This window comes from Triticum aestivum, chromosome 7D (genome assembly GCF_018294505.1).
Source record: "Triticum aestivum cultivar Chinese Spring chromosome 7D, IWGSC CS RefSeq v2.1, whole genome shotgun sequence".
Lineage (NCBI taxonomy): Eukaryota > Viridiplantae > Streptophyta > Magnoliopsida > Poales > Poaceae > Triticum > Triticum aestivum.
The window spans coordinates 9,996,429-10,015,888 of NC_057814.1; the positions used below are offsets into that span (position 1 = coordinate 9,996,429).

The following is a 19,460-nucleotide window of genomic DNA, read 5'->3' on the forward strand; positions in this document are numbered from 1 at the left end:
CCGCCGCGGTCTCCCTCTCCTGGGCGCCCGCCGAGGCCCCGCGGGGCCGCTGCCCGGACTCCTCGCACCCGCTCTCCGTCTCCGTCGCCTGGGACCGGCGCCCCGGGGATGCCGCGGGCGGCGCCACCGACCTCCCGGCGGGCCTCGCCACCGGATCGCGCGGCAGGCACAAGGTGGGGGAGCCGCGACCTCGAACAGGAGGCCGCCGCCTGGGGCGCATTGATTCGAGCTAGGGTTTCAGTCAATCGGTCGGGACCATGGAGTCGCCGCCGCCCAAGCGCAACGCCGGCCACGTCGGCGAGGACGGAATCAGCGCCCTCCCCGACCACCTCCTCCTCGACATCCTCGAGCGCCTCCACCTGCGCGAGGCGGTCCGCGCCGGCGCGCTCTCCACGCGGTGGCGGCACCTCCCCAGCCACCTCTCGCTCGTGCACCTCGACGCCGGTCACTTCCGCGGCGCCACATCGCTCCAGGTCATGGACGCGTTCACGGGCGCGGCACGGGCCTTGCTCACTCGGGTGCCTCCCGCCGAGGGAGTGTGCGAGAGTGGTGCCCTCAAGGTGCTCGTCCTCAGCTTCTACACGTCTTCCCCTCACCTGACCTCATTAGCACTTGCAGTAGGCTCAGGCACCTCAGCTTGAGATTCTGCAGACTGCTTGATCTGCACTCCACGCTCAAGATCGATGTGCCGTGCTCTGAGCTCCAGGAGCTTGAGTTCATCGGCCTTTTGTGCACACGGATCGAGCTCGTCTCTGTCCCCAAGCTTAGACAAGTGGAGTGCAAATGTTGGCTCTTCAATAACCCTCCAGTGCGCTTTGGCTACGTTCCTGAGCTTCGCGGTTTAGTACTCGCTTCTAAAGCCAAGGCATGGCAAGAGCCATTCGCGCTTAGCGAATGCCTGTCAACGAGTGTTGGTGCCAGGAACCTGTCAACACTGACTCTGTGTTTTGGGTACCAAATGGTATACTTAATTTCTGCGCACCACTTAAATATAAATCTTCTGCATCGTCATACCATGTCTTCTCTACCAGTTTCAGTTGTGCATGTATGTTCTTGCTGCAGATTTGGATTCAGCCAGAACCTCCGAAGCAGCTCATTGCTATATTCAGAAACCTGACCTCTGTGCGTCTGGGGCCAACTAGTACCAAGATTTTTTTTAACTTGGTACCACAGAAAGATGTATACCTAAAAAGTGCCCTGGGGCCACATGTTAGTGACACATGAATGGCACTTCACAACTTGAATGTGTCGTGGTTGTGGTTGTGGGATGTGCCGTGGCGCGGTGGTGCTGGATGTGCCCACGTCGCCGGCGGTGCTGGATGTGCCGTGGCGCGGTGGTGCTGGATGTGCCCACGTCGCCGGCGGTGCTGGATGTGCCGTGGCGCGGTGGTGCCCCTGGGTGGCGCCTCCGTGTTGCGGTGCCCCTGGTTGGCGCCTTCGTGCCCGTGCTCTCACTGGTGCCGCCGTTGTGGTGCTCTCTGGCAAGCTCCGGCTTGTTGTGGTGGTGTTGGTTGTGATGCTGGTCACACCATAGTGATGGTGTGGCTGCATCCTACTTCGGCTACAACTCCTTTTGGTGAGCTTCTCCTTGCTCCCCTCCTGATCTCTCTAATGCATAGCTCTAGATCTTGATCTTGTGGGATGTGAGGCTCTATTAGCTGTGGTTAGCTGCTGTAGATGAGCATCAACTTGTATTGGAGCTCTCTGTGATGATTCTTGCTGTGTCAGGGTTTTGGTCAGTGACCATCTATGTGTATTTGTGAAGTATATATACTCCTGTACTGCTCTGTTCTGTTTAGTTGATCCTGGAGTTGTTACTTTGGTCAGTTACTTTACTCATGAACGGATACTCACTTGTTCTTAGTTATTTTACTTCTAATACTGATATGAACAGATACCACTTGGTTTGGCTATTCCTATTTGTCTCTTTCTAATAGCCTATGAACAGATGCTATACTTGGTTTTGGCTGTTACTTTCCTAGTTTTCTACTGATAAGACAGATACTACATCTGATTTGGGCAGTGATGCTGGTCTGAGCCCCCCTCTCTTAGGCTTAATTTACATGTGACTATCCCTGTGCTGTGATGAACTAGCCCTGGCACTTCCAGGCTGTCTGAGCACATAATCCCTCAAGTATACCTTGAGGTCTTCTGTAGCTCTCCTTAATAGTTATCTCTTCTAAGCTGCTGGTGGTTGGATGTGTTGGGACTTGGTCTGGTTGGCTGATTATCTTGATCTCAAGTACTGGCTCCTAGGGCATTGCATTTCACCAAGTGAAATGCTACATTTCTACTCCTAACCCATTCTCTCTTTCTTAGTGTTTTTGTTATGCAGGTTGGAAGAAAAGAAGAAGATCCGGAGAAGATCTTAGTAATAAGATAGTCTTTTAGGAAAATAGATATTTAGTTTTAGATCATTCCTTGTAATATTTGTTGGATATGTGTTCATGGATATGTGTTGGATATATATGTGTTCATGACTATATATTGGTAACATGTGTTGGATATATATGTGTTCATGAGTATTGGTAATATGTGTTGGATATGCTATATTGGTCATATATATATGTGTTTGATTTTCTGTGAAAATGAATTGATATAAGAAGAAACAGAATTAATGCCTATTTGGTCTCTTTGCCATCTGCCAACAGATGGCAAAGAGCCTGTAGCCTTTGCCGTCAGCTGGCGGACGGCAAAGGCTGCCGTTAGCCACCTTCTTTGCCGTCCGCTTCTTTGCCATCCGCCGCAGATGGCAAAGAGCCTTTGCCGTCCGCCGCCTGGAAGCAGACGGCAAAGTAGGTCTTTGCCGTAGCCTTCTTTGCCGGAGCCTTTTGCCGTCCGCGGCTGACGGCAAAGGTCTTTGCCGTCCGCCTTTCGAGCCTTTGCCGTCCGCCGTGGCAGACGGCAAAGTAGCTGTTTCCTGTAGTGAAGGTAACTGGGTCATTATAAAGGTGCTCTACAGGTGTCTCCGAAGGTACTTGTTGGGTTGGCATATTTCGACATTAGGATTTGTCACTCCGATTGTCGGAGAGGTATCTCTGGGCCCTCTCGGTAATACACATCACTTAAGCCTTTCAAGCATTGCAACTAATGAGTTAGTTGTGGGATGATGTATTACGGAACGAGTAAAGAGACTTGCCGGTAACGAGATTGAACTAGGTATTGAGATACCGATGATTGAATCTCGGGCAAGTAACATACCGATGACAAAGGGAACAACGTATGTTGTTATGCGGTCTTACCGATAAAATCTTCGTAGAATATGTGGGAACCAATATGAGCATCCAGGTTCTGCTATTGGTTATTGACCGGAGACGTGTCTCGGTCATCTCTACATAGTTCTCGAACCCGTAGGGTCCGCACGCTTAACGTTTCGATGACAGTTATATTATGAGTTTATATGTTTTGATGTACCGAAGGTTGTTCGGAGTCCCGGATGTGATCCCGGATGTACCGAAGATTCTCGAAATGGTCGAGACATGAAGATTGATATATTGATGACTATATTCGGACACTGGAATGGTTCCGGGGGTTATCGGATATATACCGGAGTACCAGGGGGTTACCGGAACCCCCCGGAGGCTATTGGGCCTCATGGGCCCAATTGGTGGAAGAGGAGAGGAGGCCAAGGGGCAGCCGCGCACCCCTCCCCCCCCATGTCCGAATTGGACAAGGAGGGGGGCGGCGCCCCCCTTTCCTTTCCCCCTCTCTCCTTCCCTCTCCTCTCCTAGTCCAACAAGGAAGGGAGGGAGTCCTACTCCCGGTGGGAGTAGGACTCCTCCTGGCGCGCCTCCTCCTGGCCGGCCGCACCTCCCCCCCTTGCTCCTTTATATACGGGGGCAGGGGGGCACCCTAGAGACACAACAATTGATCGTTTGATCTTTTAGCAGTGTGCGGTGCCCCCCTCCACCATAGTCCACCTCGCTAATACTGTAGCGGTGCTTAGGCGAAGCCCTGCATTGGTAGAACATCATCATCGTCACCACACCGTCGTGCTGACAAAACTCTCCCTCAACACTCGGCTGGATTGGAGTTCGAGGGACGTCATCGGGCTGAACGTGTGCTGAACTCGAAGGTGCTGTGCGTTCGGTACTTGATCGGTCGGATCGTGAAGACGTACAACTACATCAACCGCGTTGTGCTAACGCTTCCGCTTTCGGTCTACGAGGGTAAGTGGACAACACTCTCCCCTCTCGTTGCTATGCATCACCATGATCTTGCGTGTGCGTAGGAATTTTTTTGAAATTACTACGTTCCTAACAGTGGTATCAGAGCCAGGTTTTATGCGTTGATGTTATATGCACGAGTAGAACACAAGTGAGTTGTGGGCGATATAAGTCATACTGCTTACCAGCATGTCATACTTTGGTTCGGCGGTATTGTTGGATGAAGCGGCCTGGACCGACATTACGCGTACGCTTACGTGAGACTGGTTCTACCGACATGCTTTGCACACAGGTGGCTGGCGGGTGTCAGTTTCTCCAACTTTAGTTGAACCGAGTGTGGCTACGGCTGGTCCTTGCGAAGGTTGAAACAGCACCAACATGACAAACTATCGTTGTGGTTTTGATGCGTAGGTAAGAACGGTTCTTGCTAAGCCCGTAGCAGCCACATAAAATTTGCAACAACAAAGTAGAGGATGTCTAACTTGTTTTTGCAGGGCATGTTGTGATGTGATATGGTAAAGACATGATGCTAAATTTTATTGTATGAGATGATCATGTTTTGTAACCGAGTTATCGGCAACTGGCAGCAGCCATATGGTTGTCGCTTTATTGTATGCAATGCAATCTCCCTGTAATACTTTACTTTATCAGTAAGTGGTAGCGATAGTCGTAGAAGCATAAGATTGGCGAGACGACAACGATGCTACGATGAAGATCAAGGTGTCGCGCCGTTGACGATGGTGATCATGACGGTGCTTCGGAGATGGAGATCACAAGCACAAGATGATGATGGCCATATCAGATCACTTATATTGATTGCATGTGATGTTTATCTTTTATGCATCTTATCTTGCTTTGATTGACGGTAGCATTATAAGATGATCCCTCACTAAATTATCAAAGTATAAGTGTTCTCCCTGAGTATGCACCGTAGCGAAAGTTCTTCGTGCTGAGACACCACGTGATGATCAGGTGTGATAGGCTCTACGTTCAAATACAACAGGTGCAAAACAGTTGCACACGCGGAATACTCAGGTTAAGCTTGACGAGCCTAGCATATAACAGATATGGCCTCGGAACACGGAGACCGAAAGGTCGAGCGTGAATCATATAGTAGATATGATCAACATAGTGATGTTCACCGTTGAAACTACTCCATCTCACTTGATGATCGGACATGGTTTAGTTGATATGGATCAGGTGATCACTTAGAGGATTAGAGGGATGTCTATCTAAGTGGGAGTTTTTAAGTAATATGATTAATTGAACTTAAATTTATCATGAACTTAGTACCTGATAGTATCTTGCTTGTCTATGTTGGTTGTAGATAGATGGCCCGTGCTGCTGTTCCATTGAATTTTAATGCGTTCCTTGAGAAAGCAAACTTGACAGATGATGGTAGCAATTACACGGACTGGGTCCGTAACTTGAGGATTATCCTCATTGCTGCACAGAAGAATTACGTCGTGGAAGCACCGCTGGGTGCCAGGCCTGCCGCTGATGCAGCTGACCACGTTAAGAACATCTGGCAGAGCAAAGCTGATGACTACTAGATAGTTCAATGTGCCATGCTTTACGGCTTAGAACTGGGACTTCAACGACGTTTTGAATGTCATGGAGCGTATGAGATGTTCCAGGAGTTGAAGTTAATATTTCAAGCAAATGCCCGAATTGAGAGATATGAAGTCTCCAATAAGTTCTACAGCTGCAAGATGGAGGAGAATAGTTCTGTCAGTGAGCATATACTCAAAATGTCTGGGTATAATAATCACTTGATTCAACTGGGAGTTAATCTTCCGGACGATAGCGTCATTGAAAGAATTCTCCAATCACTGCCACCAAGCTACAAGAGCTTCGTGATGAACTATAACATGCAAGGGATGGATAAGACGATTCCCGAGCTCTTCGCAATGCTAAAGGCTGCGGAGGTAGAAATCAAGAAGGAGCATCAAGTGTTGATGGTCAATAATACCACTAGTTTCAAGAAAAAGGGCAAAGGGAAGAAGAAGGGGAACTTCAAGAAGAACAGCAAGCAAGTTGCTGCTCTTGAGAAGAAACCCAAGCCTGGACCTAAGCCTGAGACTGAGTGCTTCTACTGCAAGCAGACTGGTCACTGGAAGCGGAACTACCCCAAGTATTTGGCGGATAAGAAGGATGGCAAGGTGAACAAAGGTTTGTGTGATATACATGTTATTGATGTGTACCTTACTAATGCTCGCAGTAGCACCTGGGTATTTGATACTGGTTCTGTTGCTAATATTTGCAACTCGAAACAGGGGCTATTGATTAAGCGAAGATTGGCTAAGGACGAGGTGACAATGCGCGTGGGAAATGGTTCCAAAGTCGATGTGATCGCGGGCGGCACGCTACCTCTACATCTACCTTTGGGATTAGTTTTAGACCTAAATAATTGTTATTTGGTGCCAGCGTTAAGCATGAACATTATATCTGGATCTTGTTTGATGCGAGACGGTTATTCATTTAAATCAGAGAATAATGGTTGTTCTATTTATATGAGTAATATCTTTTATGGTCATGCACCCTTGAAGAGTGGTCTATTTTTGTTGAATCTCAATAGTAGTGATAGACATATTCATAATATTGAAGCCAAAAGATGCAGAGTTGATAATGATAGTGCAACTTATTTATGGCACTGTCGTTTAGGTCATATCGGTGTAAAGCGCATGAAGAAACTCCATACTGATGGACTTTTGGAATCACTTGATTATGAATCACTTGGTACTTGGGAACCGTGCCTCATGGGCAAGATGACTAAAACGCCGTTCTCCGGAACTACGGAGAGAGCAGCAGATTTGTTGGAAATCATACATACAGATGTATGTGGTCCGATGAATATTGAGGCTCGTGGCAGATATCGTTATTTTCTCACCTTCACAGATGATTTGAGCAGATATGGGTATATCTACTTAATGAAACATAAGTCTGAAACATTTGAAAAGTTCAAAGAATTTCAGAGTGAAGTTGAAAATCATCGTAACAAGAAAATAAAGTTTCTACGATTTGATCGTGGAGGAGAATATTTGAGTTATGAGTTTGCTCTTCATTTGAAACAATGCGGAATAGTTTCCCAACTCACGCCACCCGGAACAGCACAACGTAATGGTGTGTCCCAACGTCGTAATCGTACTCTACTAGATATGGTGCAATCTATGATGTCTCTTACTGATTTACCGCTATCATTTGGGGTTATGCTTTGGAGACGGCCACATTCACGTTAAATAGGGCACCATCAAAATCCGTTGAGACGACGCCTTATGAACTGTGGTTTGGCAAGAAACCAAAGTTGTCGTTTCTTAAAGTTTGGGGCTGCGATGCTTATGTGAAAAAGCTTCAACCTGATAAGCTCGAACCTAAATCGGAGAAATGTGTCTTCATAGGATACCCAGAGGAGACTGTTGGGTACACCATCTATCACAGATCCGAAGGCAAGACTTTTGTTGCTAAATTCAGAATCTTTCTGGAGAAGGACTTTCTCTCGAAAGAAGTGAGTGGGAGGAAAGTAGAACTTGATGAGGTAATTGTACCTGCTCCATTATTGGAAAGTAGTTCATCACAGAAACTGGTTTCTGCGACACCTACACCAATTAGTGAGGAAGTTAATGATGATGATCATGGAACTTCAGATCAAGTTGTTACTGAACCTCGTAGGTCAACCAGAGTATGATCCGCACCAGAGTGGTACGGTAATCCTGTTCTGGAGGTTATGCTACTAGACCATGACGAACCTACGATCTATGAAGAAGCGATGGTGAGCCCAGATTCCGCGAAATGGCATGAGGCCATGAAATCTGAGATGGGATCCATGTTTGAGAACAAAGTGTGGACTTTGGTTGACTTGCCCGATGATCGGCAAGCAATTAAGAATAAATGGATCTTCAAGAAGAAGACTGACGCTGATAGTAATGTTACTGTCTATAAAGCTCGACTTGTTATAAAAGGTTTTCGACAAGTTCAAGGGATTGACTACAATGAGACCTTCTCACCCGTAGCGATGCTTAAGTCTGTCTGAATCATGTTAGCAATTGCCGAATTTTATGATTATGAAATTTGGCAAATGGATGTCAAAACTGCATTCCTGAATGGATTTCTGGAAGAAGAGTTGTATATGATGCAACCGGAAGGTTTTGTCGATCCAAAAGGAGCTAACAAAGTGTGCAAGCTCCAGCGATCTATTTATGGACTCGTGCAAGCCTCTCGGAGTTGGAATAAACGCTATGATAGTGTGATCAAAGCATTTGGTTTTGTACAGACTTTTGGAGAAGCCTGTATTTACAAGAAAGTGAGTGGGAGCTCTGTAGCATTTCTAATATTATATGTGGATGACATATTGCTGATTGGAAATGATATAGAATTTTTGAATAGCATAAAGGGATACTTGAATAAGAGTTTTTCAATGAAAGACCTCGGTCAAGCTGCGTATAAATTGGGCATCAAGATCTATAGAGATAGATCAACACGCTTAATTGGACTTTCACAAAGCACATACCTTGACAAAGTTTTGAAGAAGTTCAAAATGGATCAAGCAAAGAAAGGGTTCTTGCCCGTGTTACAAGGTGTGAAGTTGAGTAAGACTCAATGCCCGACCACTTTAGAGGATAGAGAGAAGATGAAAGATGTTCCCTATGCTTCAGCCATACGCTCTATCATGTATGCAATGCTGTGTACCAGACCTAATGTGTGCCTTGCTATAAGTTTAGCAGGGAGGTACCAAAGTAATCCAGGAGTGGATCACTTGACAGCGGTCAAGAACATCCTGAAATACCTGAAAAGGACTAAGGATATGTTTCTCGTTTATGGAGGTGTAAAAGAGCTCGTCGTAAATGGTTACGTTGATGCAAGCTTTGACACTGATCCAGACGATTCTAAATTGCAAACCGGATACGTGTTTACATTGAACGGTGGAGCTGTCAGTTGGTGCAGTTCTAAAGAAAGCATCATGGCGGGATCTACATGTGAAGCGGAGTACATAGCTGCTCCGGAAGCAGCAAATGAAGGAGTCTGGATGAAGGAGTTCATATCCGATCTAGGTGTCATACCTAGTGCATCGGCTCCAATGAAAATCTTTTGTGACAATACTGGTGCAATTGCCTTGGCGAAGGAATCCAGATTTCACAAGGGAACCAAGCACATCAAGAAACGCTCCAATTCCATCTGGTATTTAGTCCAGGTGGGAGACATACAAATTTGCAAGATACATATGGATCTGAATGTTGCAGACCCATTGACTAAGCCTCTTCCACGAGGAAAACATGATCAGCACCAAGGCTCCATGGGTGTTAGAATCATTACTGTGTAATCTAGATTATTGACTCTAGTGCAAGTGGGAGACTTAATCAAATATGCCCTAGAGGCAATAATAAAGTTATTATTTATTTCCTTATATCATGATAAATGTTTATTATTCATGCTATAATGGTATTAACCGCAAACATAATACTTGTGTGAATACATAGACAAACAGAGTGTCACTAGTATGCCTCTACTTGACTAGCTCGTTGATCAAAGATGGTTATGTTTCCTAGCCATAGACATGAGTTGTCATTTGATTAACGGGATCACATCATTAGGAGAATGATGTGATTGACTTGACCCATTCCGTTAGCTTAGCACTCGACCGTTTAGTATGATCAAAATGGTTATGTTTAGCATAAAGATCTTTGTAGAATATGTGGGAACAAATATGAGCATCCAGGTTCCGCTATTGGTTATTGACCAGGGACATGTCTCGGTCATGTCTAAATAGTTCTCGAACACGTAGGGTCCGCATGCTTAACGTTTCGATGACAGTTATATTATGAGTTTATATGTGTTGATGTACCGAAGGTTGTTTGGAGTCCCAGATGTGATCACGGACATGACGAGGAGTCTCGAAATGGTCGAGACATGAAGATTGATATATTGGATGACTATATACGGACACTGGAATGGTTCCGGGGATTATCGGATATGTACCGGAGCACTGGGGGGTTACCGGAACCCCCCCCCCCCCCCGGAGGCTATTGGGCCTCATGGGCCCAATTGGTGGAAGAGGAGAGGACGCCAAGGGGCAGCCGCGCGCCCCTCCCCCCAACTCCGAATTGGACAAGGAGGGGGCGGTGCCCCCCCTTTCCTTTCCCCCTCTCTCCTTCCCTCTCCTCTCCTAGTCCAACAAGGAAGGGAGGGAGTACTACTCCCGGTGGGAGTAGGACTCCTCCTGGCGCGCCTCCTCCTGGCCGGCCGCACCTCCCCCCTTGCTCCTTTATATACGGGGGCACCCTAGAGACACAACAATTGATCGGTACTTGATCGGTCGGATCGTGAAGACGTACGACTACATCAACCGCGTTGTGCTAACGCTTCCGCTTTCGGTCTACGAGGGTACGTGGACAACACTCTCCCCTCTCGTTGCTATGCATCACCATGATGTTGCTTGTGCATAGGAATTTTTTTTAAATTACTACGTTCCCCAACAGCTTGTGGCTTTGCATATCATTAGCATCATGGATATTCAAAGAATTCATACTAATAACATTGCAATCATGCTCATCATTCAAAGATTTAGTGCCAAACATTTTAATGCATTCTTCCTCTAGCAATTGAGCATAATTATTGGAATCCTTATTTTCACGGAAGACATTAAAAAGATGAAGCATATGAGGCACCCTCAATTCCATTTGTTTGTAGTTTTCTTTTATAGACCAAACTAGTGATAAAACAAGAAACTAAAAGATTAAGTTGCAAGATCTAAAGATATACCTTCAAGCACTAACCTCCCCGGCAACGGCGCCAGAAAAGAGCTTAGTTGACGGGGTGTTAGTGCCGCTTACCTAGCCTCCCCAGCAACGGCGCCAGAAAAGAGCTTGATGTCTACTACACAACCTTCTTCTTGTAGACGTTGTTGGGCCTCCAAGTGCAGAGGTTAGTAGGACAGTAGCAAATTTCCCACAAGTGGATGACCTAAGGTTTATCAATCCATGGGAGGTGTAGGATGAAGATGGTCTCTCTCAAACAACCCTGCAGCCAAATAACAAAGAGTCTCTTGTGTCCCCAACACACCCAATACAATGGTAAATTGTATAGGTGCACTAGTTCGGCGAAGAGATGGTGATACAAGTGCAATATGGATGGTAGATATAGGTTTTTGTAATCTGAAAATATAAAAACAGCAAGGTAACTAATGATAAAACTGAGCGTAAACGGTATTGCAATGCTTCGAAACAAGGCCTAGGGTTCATACTTTCACTAGTACAATTTCTCTCAACAATAATAACATAATTGGATCATATAACTATCCCTCAACATGCAACAAAGAGTCACTCCAAAGTCACTAATAGCGGAGAACAAACGAAGAGATTATTGTAGGGTACGAAACCACCTCAAAGTTATTCTTTCTGATCGATCTATTCAGGAGTCCGTAGTAAAATAACACGAAGCTATTCTTTCCATTCGATCTATCCTAGAGTTTGTACTAGAATAACATCTTAAGACAAAAATCAACCAAAACCCTAATGTCACCTAGATACTCCAATGTCACCTCAAGTATCCGTGGGTATGATTATACGATATGCATCTCACAATCTCAGATTCATCTATTCAACCAGCACAAAGAACTTCAAAGAGTGCCCCAAATTTCTACCGGACAGTCAAGACGAAAACGTGTGCCAACCCCTGTGCATAAGTTCACAAAGTCACATAACCCGCAAGTTGATCACCAAAACATACATCAAGGAGATCACGTGAATATCCAATTGTCACCACAGACAAGCACATGCAAGACATACATCAGGTGTTCTCAAATCCTTCAAGACTCAATCCGATAAGATAACTTCAAAGGGAAAACTCAATCCATTACAAGAAGATAGAGGGGGAGAAGCATCATAAGATCTAACTATAATAGCAAAGCTCGCGATACATCAAGATAGTGCCATATCAAGAACACGAGAGAGAGAGAGATCAAGCACATAGCTACTGGTACATACCCCCAGCCCTGAGGGTGAACTACTCCCTCCTCATCATGGAGAGCGCCGGGATGATGAAGATGGCCACCGGTGATGATTCCCCCCTCCGGCAGGGTGCCGGAACAGGGTCCCGATTGGTTTTTGGTGGCTACAGTGGCTTGCGGCGGCGGAACTCCCGATCTAGGTTTCTTTCTGGGGGTTTCTGTATTTATAGGAATTTTTGGCGCCGGTCTCACGTCAGGGGGGTCTCTGAGTCGTCCACGAGGCTGGGGGGCGCGGCCAGGGGGTAGGGCGCGCCGTCCACCTTCCTGGACGGCTCGAGACTCTTCTGGTCCATCTCCGATGCTCCGTGGGCTTCTTCTGGTCTCCATAAAAAATCGTCCAAAATTGGCACGTCAATTGGACTCCGTTTGGTATTCCTTTTCTATAAAACTCAAAAAACAAGGAAAAACAGACACTGGCACTGGGCTCTAGGTTAATAGGTTAGTCCCAAAAATCATATAAAATAGCATATAAATGGATATAAAACATCCTGGATGGATAATATAATAGCATGGAACAATCAAAAATTATAGATATGTTGGAGACGTATCAAGTGTTAATATGTGTACATACCAAAACAATTAATGCATCAATTAGCTAGTCATCACATGCTTAATTAATATATATACCTCGCCAGACTTTGCAACAACTCCTTCCTCCGTTCGCTCACCGGAGCCGTCATCACGGTCTTCTTCTTCCACCGGCATTCGGTCACCGGAGCCATCATTATCATGTCCTTCCACCTCCATTGTTCGATCACCAGACCTGCTTCACCCTCTCCTTCCAGACCACGATCGGTGTCGTTGAGAAACGACTAGATCTACATCAGCTCCTCCGCGGATGATGTCCCCCAACAACTCTTCTTCTTCTAAGTCTCTTTGTTGATCCATAGTTTCTGCAAATATTACAACATGGCAATTAATATACAAACATGAGAGATGGATATATTAGTGGAAGATGGGTGGCCTCGACAACACTTCTAGGGTTTGGGGTGGCCTCGGCAACGCTTCTAGGCTTTGGGGTGGCCTCGACAACGCTTCTAGGGTTTGGGCCGGACCGCCTCTCTCATGAATGTCCGACGTCCGGACCGACAAGGGATTAAACAAAATGACGCCATTCAGGATGTGCAGAAAATGGTCCCTAGTTTCCCTGATCTCATCTACCCTTCTATATGTCACGTTGCCTAGTGTCAAAGGATTCAAGAAAACCATGGTTTCATCATTAGCCGGAAGTAACAGGTGATATGTCCATTTTGCATCATGCTTTTATATCGATATTTATTGCTTTATGGGCTGTTATTACACATTATGTCACAATACTTATGCATTTTCTCTCTTATTTTACAAGGTTTACCTGAAGAGGGAGAATGCCGGCAGCTGGAATTCAGGGCTGGAAAAGGAGCAAATATTAGAGACCTATTTTGCACAGCTCCAAAAGTCCTGAAACTCCACGAAAGTCAGTTTTGGAATATATTAAAAATATTGGGTGAAGAAAGCACCAGAGGGGGGCCACCCATCGTCCACGAGGGTGGAGGGCGCGCCCTACCCCCCTAGGTGCGCCCCCTGCCTCGTGGGCCACCTAGAAGACCCCCGATGCCCATCTTCTGCTATAAGGTGTCTTTTGCCCTAGAAAAAAAATCAGAAGGAAGCTTTCGGGACGAAGCGCCGCCGTCTCGAGGCGGAACCTTGGTGGAACCAATCTAGGGCTCCGGCGGAGCTGTTCTGCCGGGGAAACATACCTCCGGGAGGGGGAAATTGTCACCATCGTCATCACCATCGATCCTCTCATCGGGAGGGGCTCAATCTCCATCAACATCTTCACCAGCACCATCTCCTCTCAAACACTAGTTCATCTCTTTTATCCGATCTTTGTCTCACAACCTCAGATTGGTACCTGTGGGTTGCTAGTAGTGTTGATTACTCCTTGTAGTTGATGCTAGTTGGTTTATTCGGTGGAATATTATATGTTCAGATCCTTTTTGCACATTAATACCCCTCTGGTTATGGACATGAATATGATTTGTGAGTATTTACGTTTGTTCCTGAGGACATGGGAGAAGTCTTGTTATATGTAGTCATGTGAATTTGGTATTCGTTTGATATTTTGATGAGATGCATGTTATCTTTCCTCTACTGGTGTTATGTGAACGTCGACTACATGAAACTTCATCGTTGTTTGGGCCTAGGGCAAGGCATTGGGAAGTAATAAGTAGATGATGGGTTGCTAGAGTGACAGAAGTTTAAACCCTAGTTTATGCGTTGCTTCGTAAGGGGCTGATTTGGATCCATATGTTTCATGCTATCGTTAGGTTTACCTTAATTCTTCTTTCGTAGTTGCGGATGCTTGCAAGAGGGGTTAATCATAAGTGGGATGCTTGTCCAAGGAAGGGCAGTACCCAAGCACCGGTCCACCCACTTATCAAATTATCAAGGTAACGAACGCGAATCATATGAGCATGATGAAAACTAGCTTGACGATAATTCCCACGTGTCCTCGGGAGCGCTTTTCCTTATATAAGAGTTTCTCCAGGCTTGTCCTTTGCTACACCTTGCTGCACCTTGTTTAGTTTTGTTACTTGTTACCCGTTACGAATTACCTCATCACAAAACTATCTGTTAGGGGTAAGTTCAATGCTTGCATAGAATACCTTACTGAAAACTGCTTGTCATTTCCTTCTGCTCCTCGTTGGGTTCGACACTCTTACTCATCGAAAGGACTACGATAGATCGCCTATATTTGTGGGTCATCAAGTCTCCTTTATTGCGCCGTTACCGGGGAGTGAAGCGCCTTTGGTAGGTGGAATTTGGTAAAGAAAAATTTATATAGTGTGCTGAAATTTACTGTCACTTGTTACTATGGAAACTAATCCTTTGAGGGGCTTGTTCGCGGTATCTTCACCCCGACCAGTAGAGCAAAGAGTTGCTCCTCAACCTACTGAACCTATTAAAAATGTATACTTTGAAATTCCTTCGGGTATGATAGAGAAACTGCTAGCTAATCCTTTTACAGGAGATGGAACATTACATCCCGATATGCACCTAATCTACGTGGATGAAGTTTGTGGATTATTTATGCTTGAAGGTATGCCCGAGGATGTTATCAAGAAGAAGGTCTTCCCTTTATCTTTGAATGGAATGGCATTGACATGGTTTACGCTATGTGATGATATTGGATCATGGAACTACAACCGATTGAAATTGGAATTTCATCAGAAGTTTTATCCTATGCATCTGGTTCATCGTGATCGTAATTATATATATAATTTTTGGCCTCGTGAAGGAGAAAGAATCGCTCAAGCTTGGGGGAGGCCTAAGTCAATGTTTTATTCATGCCCCAACCATGAGCTCTCAAGAGAAATTATTATTCAAAAATTTGTGCTTGGCTTTCTCTCAACAATCGCTCCATGCTCGATACTTCTTGTACTGGTTCTTTTATGATGAAGACTGTTGAATTCAAATGGGATTTATTGGAAATAATTAAACACAACTCTGAAGATTGGGATCTCGACGAAGGTAAGGATTCAGGTATAACACCTAAGTTTGATTGTGTTAAATCTTTTATGGATACCGATGCTTTTCGTGAATTTAGCACTAAATATGGACTTGACTCTGAGATAGTAGCTTCTTTCTGTGTATCATTTGCTACTCAGGCTGATCTCCCTAAGGAGAAGTGGTTTAAATATCATCCTCCCATTGAAGCAAAAGTAGTTGAACCTGTTAAAGTTGAAGAAAAGACTATCACTTATAATGTTGATCCTATTGTTCCTACCGCTTATATTGAGAAACCACCCTTCCCTGTTAGAATAAAGGATCATGCTAAAGCTTCAATTGTGGTTTGTAAGAGTAAAGCTAGAACACATACACCCTCTGAGAAAATTAAAGTTGAACCTAGTATTCCTATGGTTAAGGATCTCTTGGTCGATAATATTGATGGGCATGTTATTTACTTCTGTGATGAAGCTTCTAGAATTGCTAGACCTGATACTAAAGGTAAACATAGACCTGTTGTTGGCATGCCTGTCGTTTCTGTTAAGATAGGAGATCATTGTTATCATGGCTTATGTGATATGGGTTCTAGTACGAGTGCAATACCTCATTCCTTATACAAAGAAATTATGCATGATATTGCACCTGCTGAGATAGAAGATATTGATGTTACTAGTAAGGCTTGCCAATAGAGATACTATTTCACAAGTTGGGATTGTTAGAGATGTTGAAGTCTTGTGTGGGAAAGTTAAATATCCTACTGATTTTCTTGTTCTTGGTTCCCCACAAGATGACTTTTGTCCCATTATATTTGGTAGACCCTTCTTGAATACTGTTAATGATAAGATAGACTGCGAAAAGGATATTGTTACTGTTGGTTTAGGGGATATGTCTCATGATATCAATTTTGCTAAATTTCATAGACAACCCCATGATAAAGAATTGCCTAGTAAAGATGAAATTATTGGTCTTGCTTCTATTGATGTGCCTCCAAATGATCCTTTAGAACAATATTTGCTTGACCATGAAAATGATATGTTCATGAATGAAAGAAGGGAAATAGATGAAGTATTCTTTAAACAGGGACCTCTACTAAAACACAACTTGCCTGTTGAAATCCTAGGACATCCTCCTCCACCCAAGGGTGATCCCGTGTTTGAGCTTAAACCATTACCTGATACACTTAAAATATGCTTATCTTGATGAAAAGAAGATATATCATGTTACTATTAGTGCTAACCTTTCAGAGCAAGAAGAAGAGAAATTATTGAAAACTCTGAAGAAGCACCATGCTGCTAATGGATATACTCTTGATGATCTTAAGGGCGTTAGTCCCACTATGCCAGCACAAAATAAAATTGGAGAAAGACGCTAAACCGGTTGTTGATCATCAATGAAGGTTAAATCCTAAGATGAAAGAAGTGGTAAGAAATGAAATACTAAAGCCTCTGGGGGCTTGTATAATTTATCCTGTTGCTGATAGTCAGTGGGTAAGTCATGTCCATTGTGACCCTAAGAAGGGAGGTATTACTGTTGTTCCTAATGATAAAGACAAATTGATCCCACAGAAAATTGTTAATGGTTATAGAATGGTAATTGATTTCCGCAAATTAAATAAACTACTAGAAAGGATCATTACCCTTTACCTTTTATTGAGAAAATGCTAGAAAGATTATCCAAACATACACATTTTTGCTTTCTAGACGGTTACTCTGGTTTCTCTCAAATACCTGTGTCAAAAAAGGATCAGGAAAAGACCACTTTTACGTGCCCTTTTGGTACCTTTGCTTATAGACGTATGCCTTTTGGTTTATGTAATGCACCTGCTACCTTTCAAAGATGTATGACTGCTATATTCTCTGACTTTTGTGAAAAGATTGTTGAGGTTTTCATGGATGATTTTTCCGTGTATGGAACTTCTTTTGATGATTGCTTAAGCAACCTTGATCGAGTTTTGCAGAGATGTGAAGAAACTAATATTGTCTTGAATTGGGAGAAATGCCACTTTATGGTTAATGAAGGTATTGTCTTGGGGCACAAAATTTCGTAAAGAGGTATTGAAGTTGATAAAGCTAAAGTTGATGCTATTGAAAAGATGCCATGTCCTAAGGACATTAAAGGTATAAGAAGTTTCCTTGGTCATGCCGGTTTTTATAGGAGGTTCATTAAAGACTTCTCAAAAATTTCTAGGCCTCTGACTAATCTCTTACAAAAAGATGTTCCTTTTGTCTTGGATGATGATTGTATAGAAGAATTTGAAATACTTAAGAAAGCCTTGATTTCTGCACCTATTGTCCAGCCACCTGATTGGAATTTACCCTTTGAAATTATGTGAGATGCTAGCGATTATGCTGTAAGCGCTGTTCTAGGACAAAGAGTTGATAAGAAATTAAATGTTATCCAATATGCTACTAAAACTCTAGACAGTGCCTAGAGAAATTATGCTACTACTGAAAAAGAATTTTTAGCAGTTGTATTTGCTTGTGATAAGTTCAGACCTTATATTGTTGATTGTAAATTAACTGCTCACACTGATCATGCTACTATTCAATATCTTATGGAAAAGAAAGATTCTAAACCTAGACTTATTAGACGGGTTCTTTTGCTACAAGAATTTGATTTGCATATTATTGATAGAAAGGGAGCTGAGAACCCTGTTGCAGACAACTTATCTAGGTTGGAGAATGTTCTTGATGACCCACTACCTATTGATGGTAGCTTTCCTGATGAACAATTAGCTGTCATAAATGCTTCTCGTACTGCTCCATGGTATGCTCATTATGCTAATTACATTGTTGCTAAATTTATACCACCTAGTTTCACATACCAGCAAAAGAATGTTTTTTATGATTTAAGACACTACTTTTGGGATGACCCACACCTTTATAAGGAAGGAGTAGATGGTGTTATTAGACGTTGTGTACCTGAGCATGAACAGGAACAGATCCTACGCAAGTGTCACTCCAAGGGAAATGGAGGACACCACGCTGGAGATAGCTGCACATAATGTATTGCAATCCGGTTTTTATTGGCCTACTCTCTTCAGACATGCCCGTAAGTTTGTCTTGTCTTGCGATGAATGTAAAAGAATTGGTAATATTATTAGACGTCAAGAAATGCCTATGAACTATTCACTTGTTATTGAACCATTTTATGTTTGGGGCTTTGATTATATGGGACCGTTTCCTTCCTCTAATGGGTATACACATATCTTAGTTGCGGTTGATTACGTTACTAAGTGGGTAGAAGCTATTCCAACTAGTAGTGCTGGTCATAACACCTCTATTAAGATGCTTAAAGAAGTTATTTTTCCGAGGTTTGGAGTCCCTAGATACTTAATGACTGATGGTGATTCACATTTTATTCATGGTGCTTTTCGTAAAATGCTTGCTAAGTATGATGTTAATCATAGAATTGCATCTCCATACCACCCACAGTCTAGTGGTCAAGTAGAACTGAGTAATAGAGAGATTAAATTAATTTTGCAAAAGAATGTTAATAGATCTAGAAAGAATTGGTTCAACAAACTTGATGATGCATTATGGTCCTATAGAACTGCATATAAAAATCCTATGGGTATATCTCCGTATAAAATGGTTTATGGAAAAGCATGTCACTTACCTCATGAACTAGAACATAAGGCATATTGGGCCATTAAAGAGCTCAATTATGATTTCAAACTTGCCAGTGAGAAGAGACTATTTGACATTAGCTCACTTGATGAGTGGAGAACCCATGCCTGTGAGAATGCCAAACTGTTTAAAGAAAAAGTTAAAATATGGCATGCCAAAAGGATACAGAAGCGTGAG

At 43.8% G+C, this 19,460-nt stretch overlaps 1 pseudogene; it reads left to right on the top strand.

Moving 5' to 3' along the window:
• The first annotated feature begins 254 nt into the window (after window positions 1–254).
• Window positions 255–1,142, top strand: LOC123170602 (FBD-associated F-box protein At2g26860-like; annotated as a pseudogene).
• The last annotated feature ends 18,318 nt before the right edge of the window (window positions 1,143–19,460 follow it).